This window comes from Felis catus, chromosome D3 (assembly GCF_018350175.1).
Source record: "Felis catus isolate Fca126 chromosome D3, F.catus_Fca126_mat1.0, whole genome shotgun sequence".
In the NCBI taxonomy this organism is placed as follows: domain Eukaryota; kingdom Metazoa; phylum Chordata; class Mammalia; order Carnivora; family Felidae; genus Felis; species Felis catus.
This window is the reverse complement of record NC_058379.1, coordinates 61,367,370-61,394,410: the sequence shown is the minus strand read 5'-3', so window position 1 is coordinate 61,394,410 and position 27,041 is coordinate 61,367,370. Positions and strand designations below refer to the sequence as shown.

The 27,041-nt window shown below is 37.5% G+C and overlaps 1 long non-coding RNA gene across 5 annotated transcripts in view; it reads left to right on the top strand.

Annotated features, from left to right (window-relative positions):
• LOC109493426 overlaps nucleotides 1–27,041 on the top strand; it is a 530,781-nt gene that overhangs the window by 53,821 nt on the left and 449,919 nt on the right. The window contains exons 2-3 of one of the 5 annotated variants that reach the window (XR_006588310.1): nucleotides 16,788–16,879; nucleotides 19,766–23,979. The exons of 3 other annotated variants lie outside the window; for them this stretch is intronic. This is a non-coding gene — a long non-coding RNA (uncharacterized LOC109493426). Of the gene's footprint in view, nucleotides 1–16,787; nucleotides 16,880–19,765; nucleotides 23,980–27,041 lie in introns of those variants that run through there. One more of the 5 variants, XR_006588308.1, reaches the window with a different exon arrangement.

Genomic DNA, 27,041 nt, shown 5'->3' with positions numbered 1-27,041 from the left:
AAAGAGGATCTTTCAGTTAAAACAAACCTTTGCCTCAAATCCTGTATGCTTCTGCAGAGTATAAAAGGACCAGTAAGCTTGAGGAACATTGAATAGAGGTAGGTCAGGCAGATTTTTTTAATATATTCAACAAATACTAAGTAACCTATAACAAATACTTGGTAAGGCCCTGAGAAAATAGGGAATATGCAATGTGGGGGGGCATTATTCTTGCTCTGAATGAGCACATAGACAAATGGAAAGAGCTTAATGGGTAATTAAAATACAGGTTTACAGTCACTTTGTGAGTATGGCATGTAGGAGCGAGATGTCTGATTCCCACTGCAAGAGACCTTCCCCAGGCTTGGAGGGTCTATGATGCCTTCCATGAGGTAGTGCTATCTCACCTGAGCACCTCCACAGAGAACTACAAGGAAGAGCATTGTATGAGGAAGATCATGTACGCACATGTGAAAGGTTAATGGCAAGAGATTATGTTAGTTTCAGAAAAATGGAATATTCAGTATGCCTGAGATATGATTGAAGAGCAATTGTGGTCAAGATCAATATACAAAACAAAGGAGGGGTCAGGAGTGAAGAAGAACATTAGAAAAGTTGCCCCTTGGTGAAGGGTGGAGGGGCAATTCCAATACTCATTGCTATCTAATATTATTTACTATTTGAGATCTGAGTCTTTTGTTACCTGTTTTTTTTTTCCCAGAGTCTCCCATTAAAATGCAAATGTAGTTGAAAAGTGTATTAATCAAAACCCCTTTACAAGCTGAGAACTTAGTGGATTTTAGAATAGCTGAGGAGTGTAGGTGGAAAATTGCCAAAGGAAACTTCACCCATTCTACAATTTGCTGCAGGCCACCTCTCCTTGTAATTATCATACCCCCCTTCTACTCCCTAGGAGGGCCTGTATTAATGCTTCAGTGCCAAGACCTTAAGGCAGGGGCTTCCAGGCTGGCTGGAAGCAAACAGCAGAGAAAATGTCATAAGCACATCCTCAATAGATTTCCACCAGTTTCTGCAGACTCTGAGATGTGATTCCAAAGTTTTCTGGGTATGCATCCAACTCTGGCCTTCTGAGATTCACCCATCACCAGTCTTTAATCCTTTCAAATGTTTGAAAATGATAATCATATCCCTGTTCCCTTGAGCTGTGAAGATTGCATTTTACTTGGTTCTTTCGTAAATCAATCTCTTCTGACACATAGGCGATGCCTTTGCAACAGATTTACAATTGTATTGTTAATTTAGGACAAGATCAGTGTATACACATTACTTTAAGAAAAAAAATCTAAATGGATAGGCAGGAAGAATAAGTACATCATATAAATACAAAATCATAGATTCTGGATATCTATATTGCTCCTTCATGTATACCTCTTAACTGCAGAGATACAATAGAAAACTCAAGATGGGATGTATAATTAGTTCACATTAATTCTCAGTATCCACTGTATTCCTTATTTCATGGTTTTCAACAGCTTTTCCAGCTGCCTGTATGGAATTCTGAGCCTAAAGATACACACTTTTTCTGGAAAGGAAGGAATGCTTAATAGGACTTAACAGGCAGGTAGTAGAAGGGGGGGGGGTGTAGATAAAAGGATAGGAAAGAAGGATGCTGAGTGGGTGGCTTTTGCACATGTTTAAACAGTGCCCGTAGGGACCCCATGAATATGACTTGATCATAATTCATTCTGTCCCTATCCAGCCACCTTCCTTTCTTCCTTTTATGCTAATGACTGGTATGATTCATAATAGGACCAGGAGAATTTAAGGAGGAATCTAAAATATCTGTTTAGGGATGCCTGGGTGGCTCGGTTGGTTAAGCATCCAACTCTTGATTTCAGCTCAGTTCATGATTTCACAGTGGGCGAGATGGACCCCCCTGCATTGGGCTTTGCACTGACAGTGTGAAGCTTGCTTGGGACTCACTCTCTCCATCTTTCTCAGGCCCTCCCCTGTTCACATTCTCTCTCAAACATTAAAAAGAATCCATTTATGAGTTAGACAAATCTGAGTTTAGTCTTCAGATGGCTATTTTTTCTTCAGACTTGATATATATATGTCCAGGATACTGGAAGAGAACCTGAAATTAGAGCAGAATTTTTATGTATTTTATTTATTTGAAACATTTGGCATTGTAGTAGAGATCATTAAGACTCATTATACTTGGGGCACCTGGGGGGTTCAGTTGGTTAAGCGTCCAACTGCAGCTCAGGTCATGATCTCGCAGTCCATGGGTTCCAGCCCCATGTCAGGCTCTGTGCTCACAGCTCAGAGCCTGGAGCCTGCTTCAGATTTTGTGACCCCCTCTGTATCTGCCCCTCCCCCTTGTAATCTGTCTTTCTCTCTCTCTCTCTCAAAAATAAATAAACATTAAAAATATTTTTAAAAAGAACACACTATACTGAAAAAGATATCTGTTTGGGAAAAGTAAAATAATCTAAGTACACATTTTTACACATACAAGGAATGTAATTTCCAGATCCAAATTATTTTGACTCTCCCCCATTCTCCTTTCCAAAGCCTTTTTTGCCAGACAAGATCTATGCCTTTGGCTGTTGACTTGATGAAATGAACCAGATAATTGCCAAATTTTTACTTTATTATGTGTCCATGTAGACACAGCCTAATTGGACCATATAATGAAATGTTTAAATATATCCATACATTTTGCACGAAATGAAACCCCACGCCAATCCTCCTCCTAGAACTTGGTCACTAGGGTATTTAAGGATGCACAACTGCAGCTGATGCAGAAGTTCTTTCCCAGATGTTCAATTTGACCTGGGGCAGCTCAATCAAAGTTTGTAAGGTTTCCAACATTCCTAGTGGGAATTTTCGAAAAGGAGGCATATGGATTATTCTGGCAAGTGGATATGCAGACAGAAACTCATGTGCAGTGACTCCAGAACTTGAAATCTCCCTGAGAGCAAGTCAAATAATAACATTATTTGTAACAATAATATTAATAAATAATGGAGCGAGCAGTGTTTATGCTTTTCAGGGAAGTGAATCAACAGTCCCAAAGCAATGGGAGTGAAGGAAGTGAGGGTCCCAGCTGAGAGAGCAGAGACACAGAAAGGAGATAGAAAATATAGAAGGAGCTAAAGCCTCATGCATAGCGACTATATGGTAAGGATAGGTAGGCAGAGGTTCAAGGGCAACTCCTCCCTCAAAGATAAATGCCTACATCCCAAGTCAGCTTAATTCCATGTCTTGATGCCAAGATGTCTAAGCTGTGAGGGAAACAAACTCATTTTTATTTTAAAGCTATTAAATTCAAACCAACAGATACTGAGAGTTTATCATGTGGTTAGTTGTGTCCTGGGCACTCTGAAGGAAGGCAGGAATTTAGACCCACTTTTAAAATTAAATGGTTGTGAGATTATGCAAGGAATTTGATTTTAGTCCCATTTTGTTCATCTGTAAAAACAGAGGTATTAAACTTCCATATTTATTTCTTTGATAAAGAAACCATATATGTATACACACATACATACGTACTGTACTCCAGAAGGCTAACCTAATTGTAGGTTAAGATATGTGCAAACATTTAATTATCAGCAAAAACAATGATCCTGTGCACAATTAAATATGGTGTTATAATGTAGGCAGTGCAATTATTCTAAGAGAGTTCAATGATGGTTAAAAAGGATTTTAGGAGGTTTCCTGAAGGGTGAAGTTTGACCTGAGCTTGGAAGAGCTTATTAGCTTGGGAGGATTGCAGGAGAGTATTCTCCTCAAGTTGAAAATAGCGAAATGTGAATCAGTGGTACTAGAAGGATGACCAGTTGAACCTGGGTCACAGAAGAATTGTGCTGAGTATGAAAGACTAGAGCAACGGGAAATATGACTGTATGAGGAAGGCAGAATGACAGACTTTAAATAGGCACCAAGAACTCTCACTCCCATTTCACAATGGCGGAGTGTAATGACCTGATTTTTAAATTCACGAATAGTCTTCACTCGTTGACACTGCCACCCACTCAAAGGCTTCAACCACCACCTTCCTCCTCTTGCTAGGAATCCCTTGATATGTGAGTCATACACTGAAGAGTTACGCAGTTTCTTTCTTCTCCCCTCAATTCAGGCTATGTCAAAGTATGGCTACAGGGGCTGGAGTGGGGCAGGGGAAGGTGGTTACCTTGGGAGCTTAGGAAGAAGCGCTGGGATGTGTACTTGAGAACTCTCTATGGTTCAAATATGAGTAAGAAAATCTGCCATGTCCACAGAGTATAGATAAAACTGAACATGGAATCAAAGTCAAAAAGTTGGAAGTGAGACTGGTAAACGGACAGAGCAGACAGGTTAAATGAATGGAAAAGCAGAAAGAAGGCATCTGAGACATGTGCTATGGATTGGGTTAAAAACTAAAATACGTGCCTTCACTAGGAACTAGCCATGTATTCAAAGGGAGAATGAAATCTTTACAAGTTTCTCCTGATAATCAGATATTGTGATATATATGGTAATATATACTTAATTTTTAAGGAGTATTTACATAGCATTCTCATCTTCTTGAACTCTTTGGAACTGTGAAACCATGTTCTCTTTTCTTTTTTTGCCTCCCTAAACAATATGGTCCCTTTGCTGGCCCCTGTCCCTCTCCTGCTTCTGAAATGCTGGCATTCAATAAGGCTGAAATATAGGGGTTGCAAAGAAAGAAGCCACGTCACTCATCAGGTAGAATTATTTATCCTTTGTGTTTTCATTTTATCAAGTACAAGGCTCTTATCTACTACATATCACTTTACTTGCCAGCACTTGTTTCAGTGTATATCTACTTCCCTCAGTTCTGAATTCCTTGAAGGCATGGGCCGTTGCTGACAGGAAGAATGAATATTTCCATGGATTAAATTAATGAATACATGAATCAACAAAGGATTGTCTCCACCCAAGTAGTATAGAGGGGTGTGTCGAGGATATATTTGAAACATAGCCCAGTAACTTAATTCTCTTCAGATTTTCCTTTTTGCCTCATTTCTCTATCTGTATGATTCATCTATGCTTTCATCCTATTATAGGCCACCATCATCTCTTGTCAGAACATCTAAAATCATTCTCTGAATCTATTCTTGATTGTATCCAATCCATTCTGACAGTGTAGATAGAGATTGTTTTTAAAAACAAGTCTGTTTTTGCCAAATTCCCACACTACCACAGCATTAAAACCTGCAAATAATCTCCACTATTCTTAGAATGAAATTAATAATTCTTACCACAATTTAAAAGATTTTGGAGAGCAACCCATTAGTGAACCATAATATGTTTTAAAAGCAACAGGGAAAAAGGAATAGAAAACACGAAGGAACATCATCCATATTTAGGGTAATTATTAAGCACACACATGCGCATGGATATGGGCTTTCAACATAAAATGTAATTTTTACTTTGGATTATAATTTAGTGATCATAAAACCCTGGCCTCTACTCATCTTGCCATTTTTATTTCCTGCTCTCCTTTGTCTCTTGCTAACCACACTGGTCTTCGCTTGGAAGTTATCTTTTCCATCTTTTCTATCTCAAGGACTTTGTACATTATCCCTGAAAAGCTCTTCTTCAGTCTCTTTACGTCCCTAAATTATCCTCTAATCCATAGTTTAAAGAAAACTTCAGGGAAAATTTCTCAGCTTTAAGATGAGATTAGTTCTCCCTTTTGTATATTATCCTCACAGCCTAAGTGTTTGTTTCCCTAACATGAATTCTTTGTCCCAGTCCGTTATTTATTCAACAATATATAATTATTGTGAAGCAATTATCGGCATCAGCCTTTAGTCGTCAAGTTTTAGTACCGAAAAAATGACTGTGTTAGAAATTTCAGCATACTATTATGCTAAGCAAAGTAAGTCAGAGAAAGACGAATACCATATGATTTCACTCATATATCAAATTTAAGAAACGAAACAGATGAACATATGGGAAGGGAAAAAAAGAGAGAGGGAAGCAAACCACAAGAGACTCTTAGTGAGAACAGAGTGAGAACAGAGAACAAACTGAGGGATGGTGGAAGGAGGTGGGCAAGGGATGGGCTAAATGGGTGATAGGTATTAAGGAGGGCACTTGTGATGAGCACTGAGAGTTATATGTAAGTGATAAATCACTAAGTTATACTCCTGAAACCAGTATTACACTATATGTTAACTAACTAGAATTTAAATAAAAATTTGAAGAAAAAAATTCAGGATATATTTTTTTGTCATGGGGCTTGGTTTACATATGGGATAATAAATTTTGGAAAGTTCAATAGTTATGGATTAATTTCTTCTATTTTATCAAATTAGCCATTTCTAGCAGAGACTGCTTTCTGTTTCTCTGTTTAAGAAGCTCTATTTTGTCTTTCTGATTTCGTTCTGAGTTCATCTATTCTCTCCTTTAAGCTCTTCTGGGGAATGTGTCTAATAACACATTCTTTTTTGTTTCTTGTGTCACAATTCTTTGGACTTAATTCATGAATCCATCAATGAAAAATATCCATTTTCTGAAACAACAAGTATTTAATACACATTAGTTGCAGAGTGGTAGATGAAGCTACTTTAATAGAAATGTCCCAAAATTAGTGATTAAGAAAACAACAGAGAAGTTGATTTCTTTTTCACATAACAGTAGAAGGTGAGGATTTCAGGATGTCAGTGGCTCAAATCTAGGGGCCTAAGCTGATGGAAATTTTATCTTTAACATTTAGTCTCCAAAGTTACTGTGCTCATTGGCATACCCACTAGCTTAGAGGGAAAAGACAGGAAGTTCAGGATCAGAAAACTCATCTTAAATGAAGGGGAAGTTCACATCTCATACCGTATTTGCTCATATTCCATTGATGATAATTTGATCATATGAAAGAGGGACTCAGAATCCCAGGTGCAAGTAGAGTTACCATGTTCCATCTTTAACTGTGTTGTTGTGTTACTGTGGAAGAAGGGGAAAGCAGATATAGAGACAATTATCAGTCTCTATTATACTGAATTGGAAAAAGGCATGTGAAATGTAAAGAAAAAAATGGATGTTGGAGACTGTAAATAAGATTTTTTTATTAAAAAAATTTTTTTATGTTTATTTATTTCTTGAGAGAGAGACAGAGTGTGAGTGGGGGAGGGACAGAGAGAGAGGGAGACACAGAATCCAAAGCAGGCTCCAGCCTCCAAGCTGTCAGCACAGAGCCCGATGCGGGGCTTGAACTCACAAACTGCGAGATCATGACCTGAGCCGAAGTCGGCCGCTTAACCAACTGAGCCACCCAGGCACCCCTGTAACTAAGATATTTAAATGTAGTAGGATAGGGCAAACTAGTAGAGAAATACCTATAATACTGTGACATGACTTTGTAAGTGGTAACTGGGAGTCATAAATGTTATGGAATTTACGGAAGTGAGAAGAGTTGTAGATTGTGTGTCTGTAAGCTTTCAGGATATTGGTAAGAAGCGAGAAGAGTCTTGAAGAGTGACTGAGGCTTCAGCAGATGAAAGTAATTGTCAGAAATGTACGTTTTTCTCCAAGTTCTCTGTTGCTTAGTTTTTCTGTTGTAAATATAAATTTCTTACCCTCTTTAAAATCTAAAGCCACATACATAACAACATAGTATTTAAGGAAATGGTAGTTAATTCATTATAGCTGCCCAGTGTCCTATATTTTAAGTTTTGTGGGAAACACATTTTTTTTTCACGGAATTGAATTCATTGAAAATCACCCCTTTTGGGAATCTAAAATATGTTTAGTTTTTTTTTTTAATTTATAATGTTTATTTATTTTTGAGAGAGAGAGAGAGAGAGAGCATGAGCAGGGGAGGGGCAGAGAGAGAGGGAGTCACAGAATCCAAAGCAGGCTCCAGGCTCCGAGCTGTCAGCACAGAGCCTGATGCGGGGCTCGAACCTGTGAACAATGAGATCATGACCTAAGCAGAAGTCAGACACTCAACCGACTGAACCACCCAGGTGCCCTAAAATATGTTTATTAATATAATGGGAAAATATAAGTTCATCCTTGGGATATGATTTCATCTAAATGAAATCATTGGATCAATAGTTCTAAATAAATTGGCATGTGAGTTGAGTCAAAAGCTGCTTGTGGGCCCTGAGCCTGTAGATATTAGTCAAAAATCAGAAGAGGTCAGAAGGCTTCGAGAGAAACCTGCTGTTCATTATGGCCAGGTCAGAGATGATGCCATTACCTCATATTGCCTCCAAGGTGACATGGAAAATGTCTACTTTGTCATGAATTTGTTCAGGGTCATGTATAATGCAGTGCTTATAGTAGTGGATATCCACAGCCTCATGTGCAAATATGTGATTAGTTAATATATTGAAGAGAAACTAAGGGGAACTATCACATTGTCAGTTGCAAAGAAAGAAACATTTTTTCCCCTCATGCTTCAATCAACTAAATATTCATTCTCTTACAGAATATTAGAGTCATCCTTTTGACTTCCTACAGAAATTTAGACAATAGATGTGACAAACAGATTGACTTCTATTTCTTAAAATCTAAACAGGTCTAACCTTTCAGGGGTCTGAGATGTTACCTGGCACAGCTGGGTTTCTGTCAATCTTTCTTGCCCATCTGCTGCCCTTCTAACCCAATCCTCCACCCCCAACTGGTATTTCAAAGGCATAATGTTTTCAAATTCTCACCATGTTTAAAATGACCACAGTAGGTAAGAGCATACCACCTGGTTCCTGACTCAACAGAAGGTAAGGAGACACTGTTGTTAGCTACTCGGTTAAAAACGGTGAACTTTATCATCTAGTTCACAATTCATATGCTTTTCCTCAAACATTTCAAGGCCTAAATTACCTCTCAAAGCAGCTCACAGCTTTTGATAATGATGTAGATTTTATTAGATTAATCTTAGCCTCTTCCTCTTGACCCCTTCCTTGATTTTTCTTCTCTGATCTTCATTTTGTCCCTGCTAGTTTCTTCAATATAAAATTCTGTGACATTACTTAATATGGGATATAGTAAAATGCATGTATGCCATTCACAGATGTATTTGTGGTCAGTCTTCAGTAAATAGCAGTATACTTTGTTAACCATTTGAAAATCTGTGTTGTATTACGTTAATTGACAAATTAAAACAAGCTATTGATATTAGTTGAGATAGTAGCTAAGGTTTGTGAGAAAGAAAGGAAGTCAGGAATACAGTGTTTGAAATAGAAGTTTCTTTCTCCATTGTGTAGTAATCAAGTTATATTCCACAAGTCCAGGGTTGGCAGTAGTACTGTCATTCTTAACAAGTGTTTCCTACATGTGGAAATTCTCCAGGTCTTACCCTTTTTGAGCAGCTGGTAGGAAAGCAGAACCAGGAGAGCACCCAACCACCCCCTCCCCACCTCCAGAGAAAGAGCTGGAACTGGCATACATCAATTTTCTTAATCTCATTGGCCAGAACTTGGTCACGTGGCCATGATTGGCAGAAAAGGAGGCTGGGGAATGTAATTTTTAGCTATATCGTCATGTACTTGGCTAAATGCTATTACTATAAATTAATTAGAGAATGGATATTAAGCTAGAACTAGTCGTCTTCCACATATTCTTTTTGTGCTGGAAATATCTAAGAGCCAGGGTTTTACCAAGGCCATTAGCGTCCTTTTGTTATACATACCAAAAAAAGTTTATGCAGGAGTAAATGCTTTTGGATTCACCACCTCTCTGAGCTGAGGTCAGAGGTTTCTGCCAGGAATGCAAGATCCTTTAAGGTGTTGCCTGTGGACCAATTCTCTATAATGTTTTGTGCTCTCCAGATAAAGCAATGTGCCATCAAAGTCAAGCTCTAATTTACTCATTTTTTTTTTCTGATATGCTACACCTGAATAATACTTATCAGAATTAAAAAAAAAAACAGTTGTGCATCATTTTCATGAAAAAGCCTACCCATTTATCCTAATATTTATATTTCCATTAAAGTTTAACATCTCCTTTTACTTTAAAATCCCTGGGTTGGCTTTTTACATGTACTCTTCTCTCCATGCTGAAGAGTTAGTCTGTGATAATCTGCACACATTTTTCTAAATCCTCATTTTACCCAAGGATTTCTGATATAACAAAGACTGAATAAGCTACCTTTAATTGGCATTTGTTATGTATTGAAACTGTTCCATTTTATATATATAAAATATATATATTTTGGATTTATGAAATGTTTGGCTTTATGAAATGTATTCTTTAGTTAGAAAAACAGAATCCACTTTCATTAAGCTATTAACATGAAAATATAGCACATGATTAAGGGGCAAACATTATGTTATGGGCAATAAATGCTTTAAGGTATTAGAAAAGGAGTCCTAAAAAGCAAACTCCATATTTTACTTTGAACCCTGTAGTTACACAATAAACGTTTGTTGAATGCGTCAGCATTTTTGATCCTGAGTCAGGGCATTACAATGCTTGTCCCAAGATTGAATGGACATGAAAGAAGGATTGGGGTCAAATTCAGTAAGGAAAGTATAAAAACTAGGTCCATATTAAATGAGAGATCAGAAAGACTCCATTAGGCCAAACTAACCGATTCCAAAAAATTTCTTTTGGACATTATTCTATAGTTAGAGTCTACTATTTTGCCCAGGTTTCCAGAGCTGCTAACTTCTCTGCGCAGTGGTCTTTGGTCTAGATTAAGAAGTGGGGAGAGGGTGAAGGCATTCCTTACCAAATGCACACTAGCTTATATTAAGGTATGTGTGGTCACTTGTGAATCTTAAAAACCCTCATGGTAGAAAACTCTAGGTCTATAGAAGGAAGGCACTAAATTTGGGGGTAAAAGCATTTGATCTATGTGGCCTCAGAGTGCCATGTCAGTGGAACACATTAACTTCTTCCAGTGCACTCAATTGCCCTGTCCTTCACAACTGCATCACTATGCTGAAAAATGTGATTTTCATAGAAATGTTCAATTTTGCAGCTTAGAGACTTTGTGAAGGGGAAAAATATCATTTCTGCACTTAAACTGCTCCTTAAATTGCTCACTTCAGAAAGTTAAAATTGGCCCCAAATATAATGATACTGGATCAACATATGTTGGGATATTTTTAACCCTTTCATCTTTAGTTAACTCTGCTGTCCTTTGACTGTCTACCTCAGGTCAAACATCCAAAGCAGAAAGAAATAAAGCCCTTCAAACTTCTAACTTTTCCACCCTGCCCCCCAAACAGTTCTAAGTACCTGGATAGTATAAATGCCCAGATTTCAGTTTTTTGTCTTTTTTTTTTTTTTTTTTTTTGGCTACTTGAAGATAAGTAACATTTTTGACACTGAATTCTACACATTAAGACTACACAAGACCATGGAAATCTTCCCATAATAGAGTCTGCTTTTAGCCCGATATCATTCATCAACCCCCTTCTCCCCACACACATACACCAATGAGTCCTGACTTCATTTTCTTTCTTAGTTGGCTTGTTTACAAGCCATTTCTAAAACAGCTTTCTTTTCTGTGGTCTGAAGGCTAGGATAAAGCAGTAAGGTTTTAGTCATACATATTCAAAAGAGAAGTTGCAGGAGTCTTCATGTCAGAAGATAAGGCTGTATATTTATTTTTCTAAAAATCATTGAGTGGTTTCTGAAGTTCTCTTTGACAGTTTATCTATCATGGTTCCTCTATTGAATATTCTAACACTGTGCCTATTTAATCTTCTGATGTAAACAAAAGTTTAGTTTTTTCCATCTCCTTCACTATCTGACAAAAATTTGAGACTGAATTTTGATTTATCTGTGAAAACCAACTATCCAAACTAATGAAAATACCCCCCCATAAGCAAAATGCCTATAGCATAATTCTGTTTATTCTAGATTCTTTTACTTATCTGTCTGACTTTCTTTTTATCATGATCAATTTAACAAGTATTTAATACTCACTATAAATAAATCCATTGTATGGCACTATGGGGAGAAACAAAAGGGAAAAGAAAACAGTCTGTTTCCAAGTGAGTTTTGCTGTCTCCTGGGATGGATTAGCCACCTTTTTCTTTCCATATTTGTCTTATTAATATTACTTATATTAAAATTCTATGCTGACAAAATCCTATCCTCTCCATCATCCCTTTCTCCATTCACATCAGTAAGCATTTGTTCACAATACATTATTATTATTATTTGCAATAGGGATGAAAAGAAATACTAGATACAGTTCCTGTCTTTAAGTAGTTTGAATGTAATAGGAGGAAAAAACCCATTTGTTTGTTTGTTTGTTTGTTTATCATTTCTAAATTATAGAATCAATTATTTAGTTGAAGTTCCCAAACTTCTGGTTGTAAGAATTCCCCAGTGTACTTTATCAAAATACTTTCCTGAGCCCTTCTGAGCTGGAAGTAATTTCTCATCTTTAATGTTCAGGTGAAGCTGCTGGTTCATCTGTGAACTTTGAGTACCAAGGCCTGAGGACATAATGCATCTAATTTTATGAGGAAAGGATCTGATAAACTGTATTTTTTATGAGGACCCTGAGTTTGATCATGCTAGGTTTTGTAACACTGATTTCATTTTTACAAGTGAGAGAAAAAAAGTACAGATGACTAAATCAGTATTTCCCAAAGCTAACTATTGATCAAGATGGCCTTTCAAAAACCCTTACTTTTCCCTACTGGATAATATCTTAATGGAAGGTGGCCTGGGCATTGCACATTTGAAAAGCTACCCAGATGATTTTTATGCACAATCAGGTTAGGCATCTCTGCTCTAGCATTTACCCATATTTATTACAGCAAGTTAGAGTTTGAGCTGATGTCTTTTTCTCATAGAGAGGTAGGATGTTAGAATGATTGGAGCCCATGGAGTGAAGTGTGAATCTGAATCATCACTCAGTTTTATAACCTCTGCTAAACGTGGTAGTCACTGTGCTATTCTCCTTGCAGGCACAGAATAGAATTGCATTTCCTGGCCTTATGTTGTTGGGTTGGGCCAAGTGACAAGTTCTTTTCGTAGGGGAAGGAGAAAGGTGAAAGTGAAATGTCAAAGTCTTTTTCTAACATGTGAGTGTGCCTGAGGGGTGAGATTTAGAGTACATTGACCCCTTTATTTCACCTAGCGTGTTAATAAACCTTTGGTTTAAAAAAAAGTATGGCAGTTTATTTGAAAGAAGTGAGCTAAACTGTTTTGCATGATCGAGTAAGAGGGGCTGATTTGGAAAGCAGCAGTCATGAGCCAAAGAAGAGGGACTCCACTAAACTGAGGTGAAAGGAGGGTCCAGGGGTAAAGGAATAGGGGTGGGTAGTGAGAAAGAAACATCTAGGAAAGAGGAAATTACCTGAAAAGCTGAAAAAGAATGGTGACCCAACTGGCAGGTAAAGGATATTTAAAAAGAGGATGGTTATTATCCAGTTTTAGTAATTTACATATCTGCCATATGACATATAGTAGAGGTGCGTTAACTACAATATCTTTGCAAAATTGAAGGAAGGAAAAATTATCTTTGATGCTTCATCCCCCCCCCCCCCCCCCCCCCCCGTAAACTCCTATCCATTATCACCTTTAGACCTACCTCTTCTGCTTTTCACTGTTCTTGGGACAAAGATCTATAAGATATTCTGGGTTTCCTTTTTGTTTCTCTTACTTGATTTCCTATTGATTCCAGCTCATCTCTTTTTCGCTGTTGATGATATTTTGTGTTACTTCTCCAAGGGCATTTTCATATTGGAAATTAATAAAACAGCAAATATTAGTAGAAAATATTTATATGGATCTCTAGGGGTGACATTATTGGGACTGTGACAGGTAAGACAGATTGTTACTTTGGCCTGGGAAAATATAATACAAGAATATCTAATAAATACTGTGATAATTGAACTATTATAAGGGCCAAGCTAGAATACATGGAAGAGGGAGAGAATGCTCTGTTTGAAGCATATTTCAGAGTTTATCATATGTAAACTTCTCAACAAACTGTGAACCTGTGAGCTAGGTATTTTATCACCAATCTTATACATCAAAACCAATAAACCAACAGCAAATTGAAGAGAGGAGTACGAATTTTCTATACTACATGCCAATATCAGTAAATGGTGGAGTCTAGACCCAGCTCTTGACTGTAAGATTCTGAAGATGAGTCATTTTTCATTCTATCTCAACTCATGCAAATTTTCAGAAATGGAAATCTTTGGTCTGTTTTGTAGCCAGAAGGCATATCCAGAAACATGGATAGAATTTTAAAAGATGAAGATTTTACTAAATTTTTTTAAGCACAAGACTATCTAATAATGGAATAGGTTGCCTCAGAAGTTTAATTTCTGCCATACTGAAAGGGTTCAAAGGGAAGATGGATGACAGTCAGCCTGGGATATTGCAGAAAGGACTCCTTCTCTTGTCTGAAGTTGGATGAGATGTCAGCCCAAATCCTTTCTAAATCCCCAATTCTATGCCTCTAGGGCCCTAAATGCTTTGTATTGTGGAACAGAATATAAATAAGTCAAGAGAAGTGATCAACCAACAGATACTTATTACATTTCTACAGTGTGCAAGGCACCAGGATTCTCATTTCAAACCATCAAGATAGCTGATTTTCCTACTTACTCCCTGATCTCTGAGAGTGTGAATCAGGCTTGGTGTCAGGAAGGAAGTAACCAAGAGAAAAAGGACTGGAAAAAAAAAAGCCAAATGTTAACTTCTCACCATTTGCTCAAGTCTGTCTCTTTCTGAGCATCTTCTTAAAGTTCTATGTTGACCTCTCCCCCTCCCCTGGGTGTCAGAATGTGGGGGAAGAATCCTGCTGATTGACTCATGAAACACATTACCAGAAGCTCTCTATTTTAATAGTTAAGGCCACGGAAGCAATTTGTACTTTACTTAGAAGTTTATTGCATTTTGATAATTGCTTTTCCCCTTGAACTGTAGAGTTTTAAAATATAATTTTTGACTGACTATAAAAAGGAAAAAAATCCATATAACTTTAAGAGCATTTTCAAAGCTTTTAAAGTCTCCACTAAACTAAAGCAGCCCAAAGTTACCTTGTTGAGTTGTTTCAAGTTAGCATCATAATCATTTTTTTTAACCCTCTGACATCCAAAACACCGAGAGAAAAAGAAACCACAGAGATATTCTCTCTTATAGAGAATTCCGTTCAGGAACGTTTCTGAAGGACACAATGAAGGGAAGAGAATATCAAATAGCTGGTCAGTGAGTTTGGCAGGACTCTGTTTGTATGCATACAAATAAACAATGAGTCTGAAGTATTCAAACTCAGAGCTCAGTAGTTAAACAGTGTCAGTGAAATTAACTCAAAGGATAAATATTCCTATGAATGGTCATTTTCCAACTGTGAACATCCATATTGGCTATTAGTCAATGGTCTATGCTGGTTTATAAATGTAAAAATAGTGACTTACACAGACCAATCTCTTAGGAGTTACAAAACACTTTCACAAATCTTCCCATATATACTCTATATATTTGGGAAATATTTACTTTATCTAGATCCAGACGGATAACCAGGGTAATGATTGTTTAAGACACTATCTGCCATTTGAAAATGTTTCCTTGGGTTGCTTTTGAATTTTTCCACTTCCCTGTAGCTATGTTTGTATTAGACTTAGATTTAATTAAATTAGCTATTTGGTTTCAACACGGTGGAGCAGCTATTCACAAGTGTTGGTTAGCCAGAGATCTGAAAATCAACAGAACATCTACGTATTTATAATAATGCATATTCAGTAAACTATGTTCACACTTTATTTATCACAACGGCCTTTAAGAGTATTATAACTTCTGTTTTCTAGAAGAGGTCACCAAGTTACCACAAAGGTTTAGTGACTTGCCACTACCCCATCAGTAGATAGCATTAAAGCCAGAGTAGAAACCAGAATTGTTGATTTAAGATTTAAATTAGAAGTACCCATCTTGAGGCATGCCTGGGTTGCTCAGTCGGTTAAACATCCAAATCTTGGTTTTGGCTCAGGTCATGATCTCATGGTTCATGAGTTCGAGCACCACATTGAGCCCCGCATCAAGCCCCACATCAACCTCCATGCTGACAGTGCAGAGCCTGCTGAATATTCTCTCTCTCTCTCTCTCTCTCTCCCTCCCTCCCTCCCTCCCTCCCTCTCTCTCTCTCCCCCCCCCCCCCTCTCTTTCCCCCACCCAAATAAATAAATAAACTTAAAAGAAATATCCATCTTGACACCAGTGAGGCAAATTATCTGCCACCTTCTTATCACCATCAATAAACATGGAAATTTGTGATTTTGTAGAGGACAGTGCAGACACAGTGGGATAGAGAGTTTTCCACAAATGATTTATACTCAAGTTAAATAGATTATTTCTAGGAAGGGGCAATCCATGTAGGATTCTCATTTTAGATATATGTTTCCTTTTCTAGTGCACCAATACTGAGTTTATTATCCCATCTATGTAATAAATTCACAGATGATAGACCCATAATGGGTGATAGGGGAAATTAGGTTAAGAACAGCTCAATCTATCTAATATTCTATACTTTTCAAAGTGCGTTCAGTTATCGGTGGTATTTGATGAAACACACTAGTGAGGTTGACAAGGCAGAGATTTGTAGTGTTTGGCAATATCATTAGTTAAATGGCAGTGGTTACTTTGTAGAATTGAAAGCTTTGTGAATAACATATGCCCTTCTACATAAATGACCTAAAAAGTAATGATAATCCAGTTCAGAACACCAACAAATAGACTCTTCAATTAAATCATGTTACCTGCACATATCTTCAGGGTGTGCTATCTTTGGGTTAAAGATGAGGAAACAAATGCAGTTAGAAAACTAGACTTGGTTACTCAGACAGTTAGTGCAGAACCAGCAATAGATTGAAGCTAAGATAACAATGGACAACCACACTTCATTGTGTCCCCCACAGTCTCTTTCAGAGGAAACTTTGCTAGCTGAGCCATGAATCCATTCGTGGCGGCTCTTCCTGTAATTTTCGATGAGGAACCATATCCTAGTGGTGTAAGTATAAAGTGCTTTTTTTTTTTTTCCCTGTGAGTTTTGTGGAAGCTTTTTCCCTCTTTGCCTCACAAGGTTGTTCAATATTGTATTGGGAAGCACTTTGAACTCCTAGGAAGATAAGTGCTATTTAATTGCAAAGTGTTATTAGTCCTATGACTGTCATTATGTGCACCAGCACAATTTTACAGTTAATGCATCTCAATATTACCGCTGTTGACATTCTTCACTTTTTTTTTTTAAACTGGCTCAACGGCAGAATTGGATGTCTCAGGGGACTGGTTATTGGAAATTGGATTCAGAGTCTCTTTTGCTTCTAGGTTTTTAATATCCAACGCATTGCTCTATTACCCCATGCTGAATGGTATTTTAGTAGTATCAATACTGTCCTCACACATGATTCACAATCCCGCAACATTAAGCATCGGGTCTACTTGATGGGAAAAGATCAATTTGCAGAGAGATGTAGTTCTTATCCAGACTTAATGATTTTAACATTTCTACCTGAAAAAATAATCTATTTCACTAATTGTATCCTGTTTTTTTTTCTTTATAAAAGAGACATTTTCAGTTAAAATGTTTAATCTGTACTTGCTAAAACAATCTCATATGGTGTATCTTTCGATTCCTACTCCTCCCCCCCCCTGTAAATTCTGTGCACAACTAACTCCAAATGCCTATATCCTATTGAGACACAGATATTCATTTCTGGTTTCTTATGTAAAGAAGAAGGTAGTGACATATATGAGATTATATCAGGTGTTCTTTCTCATTTTGATCACCCAATCACTCAATTCTTTGCCAGACTTTATTCCTTCCATATCTTACCTCTCACGCATTTTATTGGCCATTATGCCCTGAATTGTCAAATTCCCTATATGCCACCACAGAATGCAGTTGGCTATTTGGGTGGCTGAAAGGATGAAGTTTGCATTTTGGGGTGAGGGGAGTAGAACTTTTGTGTAGAAAGGAAACACAGAACTAAATATCAAATGACCCAAAGAGGTAAATAAATATTCTGTCTCACCAAACAAGACAAAACTATTTTGTCTACATATTAGGAACCACCTTTTATTCTTGATATTGCTATTTTTTGTCTGTAAAAATATGTAAAAAAACTAGAAATGTAATAAATTCTGGAAAATGGAAACATGATGTAGGGACAGAATATGCTTTTCAGTTTAAAGAGTTGTGGTATGTGATTTTCTTATCAGAATTTTATATTAAAGTTCTGTTCTTTAATTGTGTGCACGTAACACAGCTCAATTCAACTTGGTCCAATCCATCACATGTTCAATGTTCAGTCATGAAATGTATATATCACAATTCTTTCTAAATGTGCTTTCCATCAGGGACCTTAAAATATCACTGGGTAAATACAGCCTATAGCCTGGATACATGAAACAAAAATAAAGAAAAACGTATGGGTCAATAGGTTCTATAGTGTAGCTCAAAGCACTCTGACAAAGCATATAGCATTGTACAATTCAAATTAGTATTATCATGACATAATAAATTATACACTAAAAGCAAGCTGTGCTTTAGAGAATCAGAAAAGAGAAACCAAAGTGATTTAGGTGATGGTAGATTTAGATTCATTTTCTTTGAATAGGAAAAAAATATGTTTTGGTTTCAACTCTATAAGCTATGCTGAACTTGGGTGACCAGAAGTAGGATAACTGATCTTTGTCTTCGGTTGGATTCCCCTGGAAATGACCCCTCAGACAATGATTCAAATGTGCAGGGTTCATCTGGGAGGTGCCAGAGTGGGAAGTAATGTGGAGAAGAGAAGCTAGTAAACCCAAGAGGCTACAAAAATTTAATTCTACTGGGGAACTCAGGGAAACATGCTTCAGAATTATCCCACCCACAAAGCTAGAGAGCTAGGTTATTTATAAACCAGCTACCAAGAGTCATTGGTTGAAGACTGTTGGTGAGGCTGTTAATTCTTAGGCAGTTCTGGCCAGACACAGAGTAGCCTTCTGGAATTCCAGGAAAAAAACCCAAAACAAACTGTCAGACATAGAAATTTTTGTATATAACACATTTAAAAGCAACAAACCATAATTAGGAAATAATGATGATTTGACAAATTGAGATGAAATTCTCTATTCATTTAAAGTTACCACAAATAGTGAGGAAATAGGAACTTAAGATAACTTATCTAAAGTCCTGAGCAGGTGATAAGAATGCCTACTGAGGGACACCTGAGTGGCTCAGTCAGTTAAGCATATGAACTCAGCTCAGATTTTGATCTCACGGTTGGTGAGTTCGAGCCCTGTGCCAGGCTCTGTGCTGACAGCTCAGAGCCTGGAACCTACTTTGTCTTCTGTGTCTCCCTCTCTCTCTGCCCCTCCCCGATTCTCATTCTCTCTCTCTCTCTCTCTCTCTCTCTCTCTCTCTCTCTCTCTCTCTCTCTCTCTCTCTCTCTTTCTCAAAAATAAATACACATTAAAAATTCTTAAAAAAAAAAAGAATGCCTACTGAAATAGTCAATGAGTTCTTTTTCATTGACTCTGAAATGAGAATAGGGGGAGGTTACGTCAACTATTGAAAGAATTGGTTGAGAATGTCATATTTAGTATAAAATCATGTTTAGTAGCATGAGTTTTGACTTCAAACAGGCCAGGAGTAAAGTCCTGGTTCTGTTCCTTACTAGCTGTGAGAGCTTCAGAAATTTACGTCAGTTTCCCAGCTGAAAGTAGAAAGCAACTGCCACATACTGTATCTAAATATTCAATATTCTCAGTATCTGTAATAGTGTACAGCTTATGAGTAAAGTAATACAGTGCCTGGCACATACTGTTAGCTTGGAGTCATTTGTTTTTTCCCTGTGTCTTTCATTGTTCTTTTTTCTATTTCCCCCTTGTTTTCTCTTTCAACCTGCAGGTCACTGAGCCAGGAGATGGAAATCCAGTGGGGATCAGTTCCCCAAGGAATTTAAATCTAAAATTTTGGACATTTAAAAATACTACCAATCATAGGTAGCAATAAATGTTCAGTAAGGTTTACTTTGGCAAAAGTAATGCTAAACACGTGTAGAAAGTATGAATTTCACAGATTAAAAAAAAACTGTAGAAATAACTTCTCAAGCCTATAATTATGCCAATGACAAACTTAATCTTGTCAATTCAGAGTAAAAAATCTATCATTTCTGTCTCATAGCAATCTCTTTGAGAAAAAAAAATCTATGAACTAGAGAGTTTCCTTTTTCTACCTTATTCCTTTCTCTCCTGGAATGAGATATGTTACAAGGCGGTAGGTTAGATAAGAGTTATACCTGTGATATAATCTTTCCCAAGTTGGCTTCATCTGTGATGTAAGAATAACAACAACAATAACAATTAAAATAATAAAAATTATAATATTAACTGTTTATTGATCATCTATTATGTTTCAATTGCTATTATAAGTTATGGGTATTTTTATTTTCGCTTTAATGCGGTGAGGTGGATACTGTGAATTCCCCATTTTACTGAAGAAGAATCCCCACTGATCATCAGCCTCTACTTAGATTGCTTGTCCATGGAATGTCCATGTCTCTCTCAGCTTCCAGGCAACAGGTCCATACATGTCTTTCTTTGTCTTTTACATTTTAGCCCTAAAGACTTTCCACGCTGTTGACCAGCTCTCAGATACTTCTGCATCATCTAAAAGCATAGGGAATTTTGGGTGTTATGCCCACATCACACTGACCTATATGAGACTCTTTGAGGGCAGCTAGCCGTCATGCTGTGTAATTGTTTCTCTCCCTGAAGGCACTATGCCAGCATCAGGATATATGACTTTCCTTAATGACAATTTCTAATTTTAATGAGGAGCTTAATACCTCCTTGTTTCCACAGTGATGACTCTAACGTTTGAAATCTATGCAAATAAGGGATTAGTGACTCGAAGATGGACATAACCCAAATAGACCATCCTCCTCTCTGCCTAACCCTGATCTGAATGGATGTTCTTTGGGAACATAAGGACTGCACATTTCTAGGTCAGGACCCATTTTCCTTTATTTCTAAAGGCACAGGACTGGAATGTCCTCAGGAAGGCTCTGCTCTGTCTTTTCTCAGAGTAATTCTACTTCCTGAAGGAGAAGGAGAAGACAGCGCGGTCATCAAAGAATGATTTGAATTGGCAATACAGGGAAGAAAATATAATTCATTGGATTAAAATTTCAGTAAAAATGTGAATTAGGAATGGGTTTTATAAAGGAGAGACTGTCAGTTACACTAAGAAACTAATAAGCTGATTTCCATCCACTGGGACAAAGGAGAAAGAAAGTAAAATGAATCACCATTTTCCACTATAACAATGACAGTTGGAAGACTGTTATGACTCTTCCGATGATAATAATTTCCATTTCGATAGGCTCTTTTTCCAAGACATCTAAAGTATTTTACAAGTGATTTTTACTATCCATCCTCATGTCTCAAAAAGGAAAGATACAAATACTTGCATCCTCATTTCATAGGCAGCAAATGCATCTGAAGGATTCTGAATATACTGTGCTTATTCCAAAGAAATTTTTAATAAGGTATGCTGTGAAAACTGAAGCATTCAGTCATATCTGAGAATAAAAAAAGGCAGAAATATAATATTTGGACACAAAATCCCCTACAGGTTCTTATTATTTTCTTATAATCCATATTTTGAAAAGAAGAAAATCAAAGGGTAAAATATTTTCTGTGTGTATTGTAGCTTTTGATTAATACCAGTTTTAGTCCTTTAACATTTAGACTATATATTTCTCTGATTCAGATGTTGTCCTTTATTCCCTCATATCATGATATTTGTTATCTTCTTATTTAAGCCAGCATCTAGGACGAGATGATCATGTATGAGATGCTTTGTAATGTTACATTTACTTAGTGAGTATGCATAATCTCAGGGTGTGGAATAAAGATCCATAGAATCATTCAACACAAGAAAGGAACTAAAAAATATACCCACTAAAAAAAAGGAAACTATCCTGTAAATGGTGACAATTTCCCTGATTCTTCCTCTTTCTTCTAATTTAGAATATAATTGTACAGTGGTCTTGTCTTTATCTTCCAGTTTTTCACTCATTAAAACAGAAGGGTTTCTGGTAATTATGTATAGCAGGCAGAATAATGGCTATCCAAAGATGTCCATATCCTAACCTCTGTAACTTCTGAAAATGTTATGTTACTGGGGAAAGGGGGAAATAAGGTTGCAGATGAAACGAGGGTTGCTAGTCAGCTGACCTTCAAATAGGGAGAATGTTCTGGGTTATTGGATGGGTCCAATATAATCAAAAGGGCTCTTTTAATACAGAAGAGAAGGCAGAAGAGTCTGTATCAGCCTAATGTGATGTGTAAAAGACTCGGCTGGCCATTGTTATCTCTGGCTTGCCCTGAACCAAGAAATGTGGGCAGCCTCAAGTAGCTGAAAAAGACACAAAAATGGATTTCTCCCTAGGGCCTCAGAAAGTAATGCAGCCCTGCCGACACCTTAATTTTAGCCCTGTGAGACCCATTTCAGATTTCTGCCCTCCAGAAGCATAAGAGTATGCTTTTCTGTTGTTTTAGGCAACTAAATTTGTGGCACTATGCTACAGACACAATATAAAACTCCTATAGTATGCATTACACAGTCAGTCAACAATTGAATTAATGAATGAACCAACTAGAGTGAATCAAATCCTTTCATTTACTTATAGTCAAAAATCTGAAAATGAGCTGGGAGAACTCGAGTTCATGAACTACTTTCAAAAGATAGAATTAAAAATCATGACACTAGCAATGCCTGTGCACATCATTTTAATCCGAGTTTCATGCTTTCTGTCTGTGGGGAAGAGCATGGTGTTCGTAAAGGAATAAGTAGTTGTCCATAAGATATCCTGAAGGAAATGTTGAAAGTGCTCTAGTTTTACAATAGTAGTTATGCTAACATAGTGCTTACTCTGTGCGTTGTTCTATATATACATACGTATATATGTATATCTATGTATGTATACGTATGTATATATATATATGAGCTAGTTTAATCCTCACAAAAATCCTCTGAGATAGTTTTGTTATCTCCATTTTATGGATGGGTAGGAGGAATAGAGAGAGGTAAAGTAGATTGTTCATGGTCACACAGCTAGGAAGTAGCCAAATCAGGACTTGAAGTCTTAATCATTAAAATATACACAATCCAAAAAATTACTCTTTCACTTCCCAGTGCCACTTTTAATACATTTAATATATTTTATTGGTCTATGTGAAAAGCAGCGCTAAGGTATTCTGGAGTGAGAAAACATAGAAGGAGGGCCAAGAGAAGGTAAGTGATGTACTTTGCTGTGGTTCTTGTCTGAGGCACATGAAATACTGCAGTGACAAATGAAACTAGAAGGATATTTTGGACCGGTGTTTGGAAGTTTCTGGACTCTAGCGTAAGAAATAAAATTTTATTCAGCCATCAGTAGAAAATACTAGTTGTTTTTAGTTGTTGTGGTGGTGGTTGTAGTTTGGTTGGTGTTCTAGTGTTTTTGTTTTTGCTGTTTAAGCACAGAAATGAAGCGTTCAGAGTTTTCATGTTAGGAAGGTTAAATGTATATTGGCTCATGTCAAGGGTGATGACAGTAGCGGCAATGAGGCACGGAGTCCAGCAAGAAGATCACTGTAGTCTCACAAATGAAGGGTACTGGGGATCTGAGGAAGTGGACTGACTGCTGGAATGGAACAGATGGAAGAAATGGAAGAATATTAGATAGATGGAATTGGCTGTGAGTCTCTCAGAAGGTGGGAGGAACAAGCTTGGATGGCTTTGAGCATTTGGGACTGCAGGACAGACTCGTATTTAGTTTGCATTTGAAATAGAGGATAATGAATTTGATTTGAGGAAATACCACTGAGACTGAAGGAATTATATGCATCTGAGGTATTTAGCCCAGGGAGTAATAAGTGCCTACCTTGTGCTTGGCTTTCAGATATTTTGCAAACTCCTTCCCTAAGACCTCCATTTTGAAGCTACTAATCTAAATTTCACTGATCACAGTGATAATTGTATCACATTAAAAAATCCCAGTGGGGCGCCTGGGTGGCGCAGTCGGTTAAGCGTCCGACTTCAGCCAGGTCACGATCTCGCGGTCCGTGAGTTCGAGCCCCGCGTCGGGCTCTGGGCTGATGGCTCAGAGCCTGGAGCCTGTTTCCGATTCTGTGTCTCCCTCTCTCTCTGCCCCTCCCCCGTTCATGCTCTGTCTCTCTCTGTACCAAATAAATAAACGTTGAAAAAAAAATTTATAAAAAAAAAAAAAAGAAAAAAAAAAAATCCCAGAGTCTCACTTTGCTTCTTAAATACCCCATCAATAATTCCTGAGTCCTACTGCCCTGCTACCTATTCACAACCTCACTTTCAGTTTGGTGGTTGCTCCACCTGCTGAGATCAAAACCTCGTGATAGAAATAGACGTGTTAGAAATTAGTAGCACCCAATGGTGTAACCAGATGCAACCCAATAATATGCACCAGGACTAGACTTCCCCACCCTTAGAGACCTGTCAGGTGTGTTTGAAGATTAGTGTGTCAACTGTGCTACACAGACCATACTTCCTTCCCCCTGCTACAGATTCCTTAGACCCAGTAGGCCATTAAAATATTACTTTTCTACCACCCTGACATTAAAACCAATGGACCTTCTGTGTTTTACTCTGGGGAGGTAGATGCTTCAAACATAGAAATAAGGGCTATGTATACCAGCTCGGCTTACACACTGCCCTACTGCTTCATTGCTTATATCAAACTCCTAAGCTATGGGTATCTGTAATGTTGCCTGACAATCTTCTTTCAATTGACTTCCCCATTTCTACGTAGTTTAAAAATTCATCATACTTGAAAGTCATAATAGATGTGCAAATTCTCATTTTTGTTAGAATCCATCATAATGCCTCACAATCCATTGCAGCAATTACATTCAATCATTATAGGAAAACTCTCACAAAGTTTATTACAATAATGTTAAATACAGCTTCCCCGTTGGTCTTTAACTGAAGCAGGTTTTTTATTTTTTCTTATTTTTTATATTTATGTTGGAGTATAGTTTTACAAAGCTTGTGGAATGTCAACTTTGCTTTCAGATACAGGAAACTTCCAAGTAAGTCTTTGGTTATTTGAATCTTCCTGGATCGCAATTGCCCCACCTCCAAGTGAATTAATCTCCTTCTCTTTTCTTCTTCCACTAACCCTTCTACATATTTCTACTCCTATACTGAAAACACCTATGTTTTTATCTCCGTACATTTTTAATCCTCCCACTGAACTGTAAGATCTCTGGGGGACGTGTGGTTTGGTCAATGAATATCAGAATCAGAAAAAAAGCTGGTTTTGTCTCCAGTTTCCATCAGATGACTTGATACATGATCAAATTTCTCTAATCTTCATTTTCCTCATCTGAAATATGGGACTGATCACAACATCCTATTTCTTATATACATTAGAGGGGTGTTATGTGAAAAGGAGAATGCTTTGTAAGCCAAAGGTGCCCTAGAACTATAGGCCTCCTGTCCTATTTCCCTCCTTCAGTGTAGACTTCTTGGCCCATCCTGCCTCAGTATTGCCCAGTATAAACATTTGTGTCTCTGATGTGAAATAAGAGATGAACAAAAACACATACTCACATTTTCTCACACACATACACACATGCACACAGATAACTGTTGTCTGTAGTGCCCTTGAACAGAAAGAAAAATGATATAAATAGCTGCTGTATGCAAGAACAGTGATCCACACCACTGTCAGACCCTTCCCAAAGTCCACTGGGAAATTAGACCTTATCAGTGTCAAGCATCAATTCACAATCACCACAACAAAGTGGCAGAAGTTGCTGGAGTGACACGCTCTGCTGCTGAGGCCAAGACTCTGTCACAAAGAAATGAAGAAGGACAATTATCCTGAGATTTAAGTCTGTGTAGACAGCCACCTTACATCATTCAGGACCAAAATTTTCACATTGTTAGAGCTCCCCCATGACTATCCCTAACTACTGCCATATCACTCCCTATAGTTCACATTACTTTTTACAGAATAAACTGGGTCTGAACTTGGAGTATAAAGAGGGAGAAGGGCCACCAAATTACCAAATTACACTTGGTAAATCTTGACAGCTTCAGGCAACCTAAGAAGCCCTGAGCTGTTGTCCCCCTGGGGCCCCCCTCAAAAATGACACATGTATCTCATGAAGATATCCTAGCAGGTAGCATTTGAAAATAAATAAATAAGTCGCACTATAGAACACTGTCAGGTAATAAGTATCGAGTGGCTTTGGCAACTAAAGACACCGGCCTCTTGGGGATATGTTAATCTGCTGGAGTCTGCCAGGAGGGAGGATGAACTGGCAGATGAAAGTCTGAGGCTGTCACTGCCTACAGGCAAGTGATGGGTGAACATCAAACTTCAATTCAGATGAACATCTCCACGCCTGGGTAGGAATTTCACTGTCGGGACCAGCTGATTGGGAGGGGTCCGGAGGAGAGGAAACTCACGAACACAGTCATACTACCCACACCTCAACAGGGAACGCGACTTTAAGGATAGTAGTGAATTTTCATAAAGGGCAAATAGAAAAACTAAGTGCTAAGTTCAGAGCTCTACACAAGATAGGATAGACTCTCAATAAATGTTAATGATACCAGGAAATATGCTTCAGTGCCTTATGAATTCTGGCCACAAATTAGTGCAATACACTGGCAGATAATACCACTGAGATGAGTATGCTTAGAAACAAGAGGAAATGTTCATATTTAAGCTAAATGCATATCACAGTGTAATGTTTAATATTCAAGGTAAAAGAGGTCAGATTGTGAAGGCACTGTCATTGGGACAAGCCTTTTTGCTTTACATAAAAATCCAGGCAAGAGTTTTACCTAAAGTCATTTCTGCTCCATTTCTGAAAATGTTTTCCTAACATTCAGTGAGTTCGTTGGTTCACATTCAAATTTTACAAGTTCAAATTTTAAGGAAAATGGTAACATGCAAATCAGGTTTTAATTTATCACAGGACTGATCGATGAGACTGTTTAGAGATTTTAAACTCTTAAATATTCACTCCTTAACAGTATCTTCCCACTATATTCAATGTTACATGGGCTACCAGATATAGAACCTTACACCATCACCACCACAAACATTAACAATAAACATGTTTGGATTGTTTTCTATCCTAGACCC